General features: G+C 39.9%; 1 protein-coding gene and 1 long non-coding RNA gene across 20 annotated transcripts in view; one reads left to right on the top strand and one right to left on the bottom strand.

Annotated features, from left to right (window-relative positions):
- Positions 1 to 6,599, bottom strand: part of RC3H1 (ring finger and CCCH-type domains 1) — a 75,177-nt gene extending 68,578 nt beyond the window's left edge. For 6 of the 17 annotated variants that reach the window (XM_075760498.1, XM_075760496.1, XM_075760499.1 and 3 more), the window contains exon 1: positions 6,397 to 6,580. The gene's annotated coding sequence lies outside the window, so the exon portion shown is untranslated. Of the gene's footprint in view, positions 1 to 6,396 lie in introns of all 17 variants that reach the window. The other 11 variants (XM_075760516.1, XM_075760501.1, XM_075760504.1 and 8 more) reach the window with 3 other exon arrangements.
- LOC142602814 (uncharacterized) lies at positions 6,593 to 12,926 on the top strand. 3 transcript variants are annotated; one of them, XR_012836645.1, is made up of 5 exons: positions 6,593 to 6,773; positions 7,206 to 7,313; positions 8,886 to 8,979; positions 10,676 to 10,755; positions 12,900 to 12,926. It is a non-coding gene; the product is annotated as an uncharacterized LOC142602814 (long non-coding RNA). The 3 variants fall into 3 exon arrangements; XR_012836644.1 differs by lacking the exon at positions 6,593 to 6,773 and having other exon boundaries at positions 6,787 to 7,313; XR_012836646.1 differs by lacking the exons at positions 6,593 to 6,773; positions 12,900 to 12,926 and adding an exon at positions 10,950 to 12,872 and having other exon boundaries at positions 6,787 to 7,313.
- Positions 12,927 to 13,863: the final 937 nt, after the last annotated feature.

Below are 13,863 nucleotides of genomic sequence, written 5' to 3'. Positions count from 1 at the left end.
ATACATTACTGGGAAGATTGTTCATTTATAGAGGGGGGAGGCTGAGGCTTGCTTCACAGTATGCACGTGCTCCTATCCTTTCTTCCATACCTCCTGTCTGAAGCAGGGCAGCACTTTGCTGTTTCGTATCTCCTCAAACCACTTGGAGCACTTCAACGTGGTGCAAAACTCAGGCTTGATTTTTATAAAATGAACTGAAATAGAAGTTTTAAATTGGGAAACACCATGAACACAGATGATTGTTTCACCGGACTCATGAGCATGAGCAGATTTTTCAAGATTTCATTAGCACAACGTTCACTTGTAAAGGCAGGGAAACATTTTCTACTGAGCTTCCCAGAGAACAGCTTACACTCAGAAACATGAGATTTAATTATCATTAGGCTTGCATAACTGCCAGAATTATTAATGGTCATAAACCAACGTTTACGCAGCACGCCACAATTTCAGAACACTGCGTAAGCTAATCAGACTCACTTTCTACTATTTCTTTCAAATTTAGTGGCCATTAATCTCAAGGTCCCTCCTTTGGTTCTTGCATCTTGGCACAGAATTTAAAAAAAAAAAGGGCACAAACCATTTTAGTCTTGCTGTACTGCGAGTACCAGATTCATCAGATAGAAACACTGGATAAGGAAATCTTAACACTTTTATTTGTTTGTACAGTTCCTAACATCAAATAGTACCTGAAGGACTTCCATTCCAGACTGATAACAAAAGGAAAGGGGGGGTAAAAGGGGGAGAACTAGCTGAAAGAATGTGACTTGCAGGAAAAGTCAACAGAAAGTTTTATTTCACTCACTTTTGAAGGACATTTATATTACACAGTCACTGTAGTAAAACAAGGAAGAGTTACTCATTCAAGTACAACTGCTACAAAAAGTGTACTAAGTTAGCATCAATAACGCTTACTCTAAAAACAAAGCACAAAATTAAATGCTATCGAACACTGGGAGTGCCCCACAGAAGCTGGTTATTAATATGTAGGTAATTAAAACTACCTCCCTAGGCATGGATTTCAATTCATTGACTTTGTAATACCTTCACTGAACCTCACTCGCTTTGCCCAAAAGACAGCTCTTAAATTTCAGTTGGAGACCAACACTGCGTGCCACAATTTATCAAAAATAATTAGCTTGCAAGTCCCTTAAGACCTTCAATGCATAATAAAGAGACAAGATTCCCACTACTCTAGTGTTAAGTCTCCTTTCAAAACAGTAGGGAAGTTAAAAGTTGTAATTGAAAAACCTTCCGAATTCCTCACCATTCAAACTGAAGTAATTGCTAGAAATTATTTCAGGAAGAAGTTCTAAGACCTTTGGAATCAGGCTACAAGCACTACTGCTCCATCAGCTGATCAACCAGAATTTTATTATGAACAACAGGTTTAAAAACAACCCTACCTCAACCTTCAAAGCTTAATCTGACAGGGGCTGATAAAGATGGAAACATCCTGAAAAATAACGACATTTGGAATGCCCAGATTTTATATTAAGACTAACAGTCTGATTTTAATTAGATCATTTAAAAAAATACCTATTAAACTGGCACAGTAGAGGCAAGACAAACCAGACTTTCCATGTTAAGACAAAAAACAAACCAAAAGAAATCAGGAACCACCTGTAAGATCTAGATTCTCCCAGACTAGTGCATTTCAGTTACTTCAGCTATTCCATACACTTTGTTTCTTCAACAGTCTTGTAGCTGAAGCGCAGTCCTACCACAGAAGTCTCAGATTAAGGCAAGATGCATACACCCCCAATTCCAAATATTTGTGTGATTGAGAAATAATGCTTTATGTGAAGGAGTAAAAAAAAATGATTTTGCAAGACTTTTTTCAAGAAATCATTAGAGAGGAATCAGCAAGAAGAACATGTCACGGCTATTTTAGTGACTTCAAGGTTGGAATAAATGATTGGCAATAAACCCTCCAGCTTTTGTAATGCTCAACTGAAGACTCACCTTACCACAGTATTACCCATCTGACACAAATACTCTCTTCTGTGTTGTCTCAAATTACATAGCAACCTCTGCCACCATCTGTGCGAAGCAAACGAAAGATCTGTTCCTTCAGCCACACAGGCACTATTTTTCAGTTTAACTGCATATCCTCCACTTCTTGTGTTGCAAAACAGGAAAAATTGAATTCTTTCATCTGTCAAAACAATCCCCTTCCCTTACCTCCTCTCTCCTCCTCCCAACCATCTCTCATATGAAGATTTTTCTCCTTGTTCCTAATAATTGCTCTTTATTAATGGTGTAGCTAACATTGTACAAAATCAGTAAAAGCACAGCATCAAGTGACAGAGAGATTTCCTGTATTATTCTACATGTGGCCCTTATGCTTCCTGAGGTTGGTTTTTTGGGGGGTTTTTTTTGGACAAAAACCCAGCACGCTGAGCAAACTTTCATGTAAAAGTCTGCAAAGGATGTCCAGGTCCTTTTTCTACGTGAATTAATGTTAAAGTCTTTAGATTTTCCAGATGTCAATGGCTGGTGCTCAGGAGATGCTGCTAATTAGATGGTATGACATTTTTCCCCTGCACAATGCAACAGTGTCTCACACCAAGTTCAAGCTTGAGCCAGAGCCAAGAGCCACCTTCTTAAAAGTAAAATAATACCTACTAGTGGTTATTCTGCCAGTCTTACTGCAAACTATTGAAAGTCTGCCTTCAGAGATGTATTGCAGAAATTTTATTATGTATATAATAAGCCATCTCTGCCTGCCAAAAGTTGCCTTAGACAACATATAGCTGCCTGCCTTCTCACTGTATTAGAAAGAAATCTCAAAGGGGGGACGGAGGACACCCATCACACTTGCAGGAAACACATTCCTCTACAAATTCCAACACAGAGCAGCGCACAACCAAAACTGCTTCTGACAATATAAATCTGCATGAAATTTAGAAATCTCGCTATTTCCATCACAAAAGTCCCTTCCTTCTCCAGCTGGTAGCACATGTGTTGCTACCATGCAGTAACAGGAAAGCTACTTCCTCAAGCACTCTTATCAGAAAGTCTTTTCGTATCAGAAAAAAATCTATTTACAATAAGCTGACGGGGCTTCTGCACCTTCTTGCCCATTACGCATTTCCACAAATAATAAAAGCAACAAAAAAACCTCATTAGAAATCAGTTAGACCTTTGAAATCTAATACCATTTCACAACTTTTACCTTACTGGCAATCAAGAAAATGAAACCGATGCAAAAGATAAACATCAAGATACACTTCTTGAGAAAAACAAGTGGTCAAACTAAGCGATGGGAACAGCACCTAATTCAGCATGCACTGGGGAGTATCTCTGTAGGGAAAGGAAAGTAACACAACATAAGTAAATATTTGTGGTTTTCTCAGTTATCATGAGTCCATAGACTTCAGACTGCATTACTGTAATATAGCCTACACAGAATCTTGAAGGTCACACTGAAATTTCAGCAGGTGCAGGATGTTTATATAGTGATCTTTCACAACACAGGAATATTATATCTTTATTCCTGTATGATAATGGTTTCATATTCATTACCCAGTGCAGTCCAAGGCATTAACTTCAAACTACAAATTGCCCTACGGTTTCTCTCTCATGTACGTTGGGTCAGATTTTTTTTTTTTTTTTTGGCCTAACAGCCAATATTATTTGGGATGCTCCAGTAAACAACCACCTGATGTACTGGGTGCAGGAAGAACCACCACAAAACCACACAGAGTTTCATCTGCGAAACGATTCAGTGAATTCACTGGGGAAAAGAATTTTAAACAGTGAGCGAGCTTTGCAAAAAAAAAAAAAAATCTAAGTTTTATAAAGGGTCATCTGCTTAAAATGTACCTTATAGTGGCTGCTGCATAGCTATTTTGAGATGCTCGAGATGTTTGGGAGCCTAAATGCAGGTGAGTTCTTTCCTTCTACTTCAGCTTTATACTTTATACTGTTTGAAAGCTATGATTCCACAAGTGCTTTCAAATGGATGAAAGATTTTCTCCAGGTATCCAGCATGTAAACCATATTTTCTCAGGTGAAATAATAAAAAAGGTAATTATCTTTCATATTATTACATATTACAGAACAGGTAATGTCAATTCCTTAACTATCACAAAACACCCTTTTACAGCACTGGTTAGTTACAAAATATAGACCCTAAATAAAATGGGATGTCAGTCTTTGCCATCATCATCAGAGGTGACCACTGTCAGCATCTCCCAAGACCTCTGAACTACACATAAAAAAATTAAGTCACGTTTTAATATACACGCTCACTCAATCTCAGCTCCTGCAATGCTTAGTTCAATAAGATTGGTAATGGTTTCCAACCAGATTGCTGGTGAATCACTGGCAACATGGCAGAAGTTTCTGAAAGCAATCCTGTTCATTTCTGTTCATATGCTTTAGCATGACCATTTTTATATAGTAATACACATGTCCTAAGGTGCCCATAAACTAAAACCTGCCATATTAATGTACACAATTCCTAGATTTATATATTCATCTGTTCACTGGAACACCAATTTTTAAAACAATTATCAGCATACAATAACCTCATCATGAGTTTCTGAAATATTTTGCTTTAAACTAAGCTAGTTTGGGTACAAAGCTGACAAAAAACCCCCAAAAAACATACAAGTAACTTCCCACTCATCTCCATTAAGGTTACTGCTCACAAAAGTGATTGACAAGCATACCACTCAAGTCTCTGGTTGTCAAAACAGACCGCACTGATGGTACCTGTGTTTCTAAATTTCCCTCAAAGCAGGCTGTCAAGCTGTCTGCTTTGACAGAACCTTTTCTAGGACAGGAAGGTAAATAAGCTATTGCAGAGAAAAGAAAAGGTGCCTAACTGATAACGTCTGCTTCTATTTATATTAGTGGAAACCATAACTTCATATCAACACTGTATTAATGGACTGAAGAAAGCCATGGTGGTAGTGGTGAAGCTTAGAAACCAGCAATAAGGTACACACTCCTAGGAACACTGGGTTATTTATACAACCATGAAGTCTCTCATTAACTTAACTGACTTCAAACGCAGAAATACAGACATTTATAGTTGATAAAAACTAATGCCCTCCACATCCTTATAAGCCTGATAGGAGTAAAAAAGGTAAGTTTAGAAACAGGTTAATTTCTGCTTCATAGTATTGCTGTGTTATCTAACAACTCCATAGCTATATGACATGAATAGAGTATAAATGCTGAATTTAACAACTGCATTTCTCTTCCAAGCAGTCATTAGAAGATAGCGTTGATAAACCAGTTACAATGATTAAAGCAGCTCTGCAAGAGTCCAGGTTACCTTGGACCTTTTAATCATTTTTGCAATTTTTTTTTTTTTACTTCAGCCATTTTCAACATAGTAAAACCACACAGAAAACAGCAGCTACCACCAGAGGAACTTTTCGTCTATACTTGACTGAAATTAAAAAAAAAAAATATTAGGAGAGCAACTCTGAGGAAAAAGACAACATGTGTGCAGAGAAAATTAAATATTCCCAGTTCCTAGGAAAGAAAACACATCAGTTCCCTATATGAAAACGGCACAGGCCTCACAATGGCTTTTGAGGACAAAAACTGACACCAGGACATTCCCAACCACTAAAGCACATTAAAATACAGTTATACCAACACCGCACTCCCGGCAAGAAATCTTACCCATCCTCGCCTTGTTAAACTAACCACTAAAATAACGCCACGATGAAAAACTAGTGAAAGTAAGTGGAGTTTCTGTTTGGTTTTATCACGGTTTCTCCCCACGCAAGGGGAGGCCGGGGGCCACCTCGCTCTTCCCTCAGGCGCCACAGACAAAAGAGCGACAACCCGGGAGGGGGCGGGGGGGGGAGTGGTGGTGTGTCCCCCCCGCCCCGACCGCGGGAAGAGGGGGGGCTCCGGCCTCATTCCCCACACAGTTCCTTTAACTGTGCCGAGTGCGACACGGAGATGAGTTTTTCTCTTCTTTCCAGGCACACAGAGCCCCTGGAAAAACATCAGCAAGCGCAGGCCACACACAAAAGCCGCCTGTCCCTTCTCGGCCGTAGCCTGAGGCGATGCCGCCTCTCCCCACTCCCCCCCGCCCCCCAGGCCGGACTCAACCGCCGCGGTCCGCCCGCTCCCCTCCGCCCGCCCCGCACCGGGGACGGCGGCCGCCGCAGCTCCCTCCTTCCTACCCTCCCTGCCCGGGGCGCTCGGAAATCGAGCCCGGCAGGAGCCTGAGGCCTAATGAGGCAGGCAGAGGCACAGGCCCCATAGGCAAGCGCAGCGCCCGCTCCCTTCCCCAGGAAGGCGGACAGAGCCCTCCCGCCCCCACCAGCACCCTCGAGGCCGGCCCCATTGTTCCCCGCACCCCCAAGCTCTCCGCTCCCCGCAGCCAAGCCCAGCAGCGGGGGACAGAGGAGACAGCGCACTCACCACACGGGCCGGGCTCCCCGCAGCGGCCACCAGCCCCCTCAGCTGCGACACACGGGGGCGGCCGCAGCGCCCTGCTCCTCCAGCATCCGCAGACCCCGGAGCCCCCCCACCGCCGTCGCCTGCCGCCGCCCCTCCACCACCACCGCCGCTGCAGCAGCGGCCATCTTGTGCGTCGGCTGCCTCCCTTCACTGCCTCCCTTCACTGCACCGCCTCGCCGCCACTACCGCCCGCCCCTTCCTGCGCCCGGCCCCCCGAGCAGGCGGGGCGGGACTGGGAGAAAAAGCCGAGTCACGGCCAGGAGCGCCCGGAGGGTTCGGCGGGGCGAGGGACCGTCCTGCCGGACGGGGGTGCTGTCACCTGCCGCGGGGAGGGCGCTGTGAGTTCTGTTAAGGGTGGTGCTGCTGCTGCTGCTACCTGCTGCCCTCTCTTGCCCTTGGGTGGGTTTTTCGCTCTTGTACGTCACCTTCTTGTCGCTAGTAATAACTATAGGCGCAGTGAGGGGACGGGGTCTAGGTTGTGGCTCTTCGTATGCTAAGCGTAGCCTGAGGAGCTCTCTGCGTGTTCAGAGCTTCCCAAAACCCCCAGCCCGCCATTTTCTCTCTCTCAGCGCCTATAGCGGGGGGGAAGGGGGCCTTGTATTCGGGTTACACTGTAGTTCCTCTCTTCCTCACAGTTATTACCTCATGCTATCAAACATTAGAGTTTGGGAGTTGGTTTATTTTCTTATTCAGAGGTGAAAAGCACAAATGAATGCTGTTATCACTTAAGTAGCCACGTAGGGCAAAGACCCTGTTGCTTTGCCCACCAGGCCCGTGGGAAGGCGCAGAGCTGAGCTTGCTGCTGGAGAAGGTTCCCCCGTAGCTTTCTTTGCGGTAGGATGTATTTAATTCATCCTCAGCCTCAACTGACACCACAGGTAAGATGTGTTGGGGCCCCAGCAAGCCTTCCTGTATCACACAGTATGTGAACTACAGTTGGGTTGCAGAATGAATTGTGAAAGGAAGTTGTAAAATGTCATGCAAGTATTGATGACTTGCTGTGTTTAGTTAGCACATACTGCCAGTTTTAAAATGCTTTGAGAACTAGTTATTTAACAGCAGGATATTTCAAGGTAGCATCAAATTGATTCCAATTTTATGAGAACACAAACTTAGTGTAAAATACTAAGGAATTTGTCCAAATTTATTTCCAAATTTAACAATGCAAGCTGGGTTTGGTGGTTACATCCTATTCCCCAGATACTCTATCACGTATGTGCCCAGCTGGATGCTCTGCAGGATTGATGCTGGTGTGAGGTCATGGTGCAGGATGCTGCACATGGAATCACTGCACTTCTAAACACTGTATAACACTGTCAGGAGTGTGCACTGTATTATCAGTTCAACATCTGAACTGCAGAGAACAACGTGACCTTGAGATACTATTAAAACAGCACAATGTCAAGTCAGAGGTAACCAGGCCCAGAGAGAACAACCTGCAAAAGGAAGCTGGGTCGTGACATTCAGATAGAAACCTGGAAACAAACAGAGCTGAATTCTGGACATGAGGGAAAGTCTACATAGGGAGAGTTTAATCTTCAGCTCCTATTTCTGACTCTTGTATTGATTGCAGACAGTCTTTCATGTTAACTTTACAAGAAATGTGGTGATAGTAGCTCAATGTATTATTTAATCTCAGTTTTACTATAGAAATTGTCTCTATTATTTAGTCTTTTCCACTGAAACGATTAAGCTTAACGCTTATCAAGGATTAGTGCTTGAATAAAATAATATTAAGAACAGCTATTAAGTGAATGTCTGAAAATTAGTTTCTTGCAATATTCATAGGTGTTTGGGATTGTATGAACACAGAAGGCTAAGATCTTTACAAAGGCCACATTTAACTTACTATGAGTTACAAAAGAAGTGTAAATTGGGAAGTTTAACATGGAAGTGTGACTCAAGCATTATGGCTGGTTTACTGTTATTTCAAGGAGATTAACAGGAAAAGATTTAGAAGTCTACAAACAGAAATCTAAAACAATCAATGTTTGTAAGCATTGTTAATCCTTAGTACCACAATTACACAATAAAATATCTGACTGAATGATTTAATTAAGAATATCATAGTTAGCCAGATTTGGAAATCAGCAATGATCACAGTACACTATTATATTTTTATCATTATATTGGCATTGTAATACTTTCTACAATGCCCCAATGAAACATTAATACCGCTTGTTCTTAATGACTGTATAAATTATGTAAGAGTCTTTGTCCTGAAGCGGAATCTTTCATATAGCCAATTGGCAAATTGCAGTATAGTTTGTTAAAAAAAAAATCTGAATCATTATATTCCTATCTAATTAGTCCTTTTGGAAGTGAACTACTAAGTAGTATCTCTGCATATTGTTCTAAATCAATATAATTCTCTTTTTCATCCTAGTATTCTAATTTAAAACTGTACATACCACAGAAAATTTTCAATAGGCGTTTGCCATCTTTTGCAGATTCCTCTCCTAAACGTTACTCTAGAAACGAGAACCTTATTGAAGTTGTTAGTATCCTGCTCAGATGCAGAAGCCAGCACTAGAAGCTAAAATGGTAGGTGTTGTCTGCAACCTTTGTTTAAAGTCATTGAAACTAGAAGTGATCAAGGTCTGAGGACATCCTCTTACTTCCTGGTTTGTAGCAGGTGATTGTAGACAGTACATCATTCTGGTGGTTTATTCAGTCTGGTTTTTAATACTCCAGTCTGGAGACTTCTGCCACTTCCTATGCTTGGTTCCTGTATACAGTTCCTATATTGCTGAAAGGTTTTTATTTTCAGGTAGCTTATGTTTTCCCTCAGCATTTAATTCTGTTACCACTTAGTAAATTCTGTTACCAGTGTTTACTTGCTAACAACAATTTTCAGTATTACAACATAGTTTACCACAGTACTGCATTGTTCAAATTTAAAGAAGAGGGATCTGAAATGACCTATGGTTGTTCCTAAGTAATATTGCAAGGAGGAGTACCATTTTAGATCTCCATCAGAGAAATGCTTTTCTAATGATTATTCTTTATTCTGGATTTTAAAAGTTCAGAAATTTGTAGAGGAGCTTAGGAACTGATCCCACTAGATACCTAGATTATTTTTAATGTCTACTTTATCCAGTTATGCAGCATTTCTTCCTGCATGACACACTGCTTTAGCATATGAAACACAAAACAGTATCTGCTTTTAGGAGTACTGTTTTCATATCTCATTTCAGCTTATTATTAAATCTGCTGTAATTTATCTCCAGTTATTCACATTGTTCTTTATTTTGTGTCTTTAAAAACCCACAGGAATTAGTTTTGATTCTACAACATATGATCTCAATCTTCCATTCCTTCTTTTTCTTTTTTTCTTTCCAAAAGGGGATAATGTGAAGGCACGGTTCTAGGATTTTACATTTGTGGCCACCCTAGTAATGTTCTTCAGAGTATACATTAGAAATGAGTCCCCGTATTAGCCTGCATGACTGAGAAAAAGAGGTAAAATACCGGTGTAATTGTCAAATGGTATCATCTCATGATTCAATTTTTATATTACTCTTTCCATGTGAAACTGATATAAACATGTGGTAACAGAGTAGCTGTCTTCATAAAAAGAAAGATTTTTTTAATTTTTTTGTTTAAATGCGTTGGCAATGTTTCGGTTTGCTATTTTAGTTATTTGCGTGACCTGTAAAGCCGATAAAAATGGAAAATTTCTCATTTTGAAACCTGTGATATCAGAATGAAAGGCAAGAATGAAGTATTTTTCCAGCTGGCTGCAAGCATTTAAAAAAATCTCCTTGTTATTTCATGCAGCCAAGATTCTTGCATGTATTGTATAACAGAAGAGATAACAAAAAAGAAAATCCTTAGCACTTTTGTATGTTTGACTGTTGTGTTAACAAAACCCTAAAATTCCTGCACTTTTATAAAATTCCCCTGACAAAAGCAGAAGACAGAAGCATATGGCCCAAAAGTCATTGCACTCGTTAAAGAGTATGCTGAATATCATCCAGGCCCATGTAATTCAGATGCAACTTTTTGATCTAGTTATATATGCTTATTTTAAAATAATTAGAGGATGATAGCGAAATAAAGCCTTCCACTGCGGAAGGACATGCTCAGTATCTCAACCATAACCTATAAGGTTTAGATTTCCTTTATACAACAGAAACACGAATTTGTTTAAAAATTTGTAAAACTTTTTGCAGTTATTTGATGCTATACCTATTAGATTTGCAGAATATCAGTCAGTTATTAACATCTGTGTTTTCAGGCTGCGAGGAATGCAAAAAATGTATATAAAGATACCCTGTGACTTCAGTTGCTGTGAAAAAAGAAGAAATGATAAGGAAGGTAAGAAACTTCCCTTTGATGATTTCTCATTAGAAGTTTCACTTAACTGTCCCATCTCATTATCATCCTTGTCCCACTGGCATTTAGGGATGCAGTGTGCTGATGTAGTAGTAGTAGTATGTGCCGCAGATTATCATGGTACTCCTTACTGCCTTTCTGTTTACATGTAATTACCTCGTTTGCTTTAATCCCAGAGCTTCCAGTGTCGTTCAGCAACATCTCTAAGCGTGACAAGAATTTCGAAGTACAGGAATGCAGACCTGCTTGGAGGCTGTGAGAATATCGGAGATTTAATATTCACTGGACAGAGCAAGTCAGTCACTACGACATACTTGTTGATCTGGTGCCCTCTGCTGAAACAATCATCTGTTTGGCTTCTGAACCCCCCCTGGGGAGGGTTAAGAGCCTCTGCCAAGCGCCATATGCTGCCACCTCTTTATCTGCACTTTAGTTCCTTGATTTATTTCCTTTTCTATTCTGTCTCAACAAAAAGCAGAAGTACAACCCTTTATTTTCTTTCCTTCCTCCAGTGGTACTTATGGTGAAATTTGTTTTTTTCTCTTCCTTCATAACATTGTTGCATCACATTTTACAACAGCCTTTTATTGAGCTTAGAAAAGTAACGTGTGAGTTGAGATGATAAAGAATTAAAAAAATTACATTTTATAAGAATTCCAGCTCAGGTGTGTGTATAAAACTGAGAACTACCTAAATTAGCAATGTAATTTTTGTTCCTTTCTGGCAGGTTTCCTGTGAGAAAATGAAAGACAGATAGGGCAATACTGTCAGCACAGGTTTTCTACAGCAAGTCAGTGCCTTTGTTCAGCTGCATATAAAACCACAGCCTTACTCTCACTTTGCAGGGGAAGTTAAATTGTGGAGGTTAAGCAACTTTTCAGGTTCATGTAGCAAGCGGTGGCAAGATGAGGAATAAACCCCGTGGTCTGGTTTTCTGTTCCAACCACTACACCTTTTGCATCCTCCACACTTGTGCAAGTTACAGTAATTACATTATGACTAAACTGCTATCTGAGTAATTTTTCCAATCCAGTTTCCCAGGTAGCGGACTCTTACTACAAGTAAAAAGTGGGACTGGCTTATGTGTCTCTAGTCACATCACGTTTCTGCAGTAAAAGAAAACACACTGATCGTTTCTAGGAGTTACTCTTGCTTAGTGTCACCCGTAAAGACTCAAAGTTTTGTACTGGTCTGGTTTGAGAATATCTGATACAAGACTTGCCCAGTGTATCTTCTGACAAATGGGACTATCAGTTCCCATAGGAAAATAAAAGTAAAGGACCAACCTTAGCTAATCATAACATATGAATAACTGCATAAAGTAAGTTTGGATGCTTTTATATTAGTGTGGATCTCAAATAGCTGCTGCTTATTCAGATCTCAATTCTAGCAGTTTTTAAAAAGTATATTGTTCAGGTAATTGCAGAGGGACTTTTTTTTTTACATTTCATCCCTCAGTGGTTTTTGAGAAGAGATCTATAAATAAAAATCAATTTTATAACAGGTAGCTGCAGTACGTGCTTGATAAGCAGTTTACAAAAAGATTATTTTCAGTGGAAACTTGTCAAATTTATTTAGGTAAGCTGAGATTATTTTTCTGAGATTATAGCTGTATGGTAATTTCCTTTATTCTTTTACCAGATTCTACATATCTTGTCTACTTTGACAAGCAAATTTTCACACACGCAAAACCCTACCTTTTTGCTAAGAATTTCCTCCCCCACTTTTAAATTTCTTTTCAGCACAGTATTCTTGGTTTCTTCTCTCTCATTACTGTACTGGAATGGTGCATAACAGCTTTTTCAGTTTAATCAGGAAACACAGAAATTTCTGAATTGTAAACGTACAGTATAATTTGTTCCTGTTGTGTATGTTCATTTGTTTTTAGTAAATTGTCATCAGGAAATCCTTAATCATTAATCCTAACCTTGAATTATTTTTTTTAATTTAATGTTCCAACTATTAAATTTATTTTTTAACTTGGTTAAAAGGTTTTATAAAAAGGAGTTACTATCTTTTATTGTTAATAAAATAAGATTTTTTTCAAACTTGGTGATTTGTTGGTTGAAGGCTATAGTAATCTGACATGTCATGTGATGCTGCCTACTCTTCTTTGATTCCCGCAGGTGAAGGAGGTGGCATTTACAGAAGAAGAAAAAGGAAATTCTGTGAAAGGAAACCAGTAAGTTGAACAAAAAATAGTAACTAATAGTGGAATTGCCTCTCATTACCAGACAGGAAGAGATAGTATTTGTGGTTTGGCTAATTAATGTTATTTTTCTCCATAAGCCACTGATAAAATTGTTAAAGAAACAACAGCGAAAGGATCACTGAAAGAATGTACTGTGAGCACAGACATAGCTTATATTGTATATACATTTTTAAGACATTCAGTTAATTTCATTTTAGCAAGAGTGACGTCAGTTTCTCGGAGATTAATGGATATTTATTACATACTCATTGAGGAACATGGAAAGTTACGGTATAGGCAAAAGTTTTAGCCTGTTAACAAAACCAAAATATTTTGAGAAGCACGATTTCTGTTCTGTTAGGGAAGTGTCTCCAGTGCTTTTGGTGTTCTGGTGGTTCTGCTACGCGGACACATGCCACCTGCACATAAAAACAGGAGTCTGAAAGTAAGTTATTTGTTTTCCTCGTAAAGGCCTCAGTCTTTACAACTTGACTGTGGCTGAACTTCAGTTCAGCAATTTGATACTGGAAGGTTGTTTATATTGCAGTTTATCGCTGTCTCTCCCAGGCAGCAGCTTTTCTTATCAATGTTTCTGTGCTCTGCAAAAAGGAGCGTCCTCTATTTATGTACACAAACCGCACCTTCTCCTTAGGTTTCCTTCCGCAGGAAGTGCATTTATACACTTACTTGCATGTTAAATAGACAAGACAAAACCATTTCTACTCTACATAGGTGAGTCAAACATTGAAAACCAGTTAGGAGCAAACATATTCATTCACTGGTGTCTCAGGTGTAACAGCTACAACTCACAAGTGTCAGGAGGCAGACTGAAACAAACTGGCTTTGTCTTGTGCTTCTCAAGCTCACAAATTCTCTAAAGAAGAATCCTGTGAATGCAA

Source organism: Balearica regulorum, chromosome 8 (genome assembly GCF_011004875.1).
Source record: "Balearica regulorum gibbericeps isolate bBalReg1 chromosome 8, bBalReg1.pri, whole genome shotgun sequence".
In the NCBI taxonomy this organism is placed as follows: domain Eukaryota; kingdom Metazoa; phylum Chordata; class Aves; order Gruiformes; family Gruidae; genus Balearica; species Balearica regulorum.
Note: the sequence above shows the minus strand (reverse complement) of the source record. Positions and strands in the feature narration are given on the sequence as shown.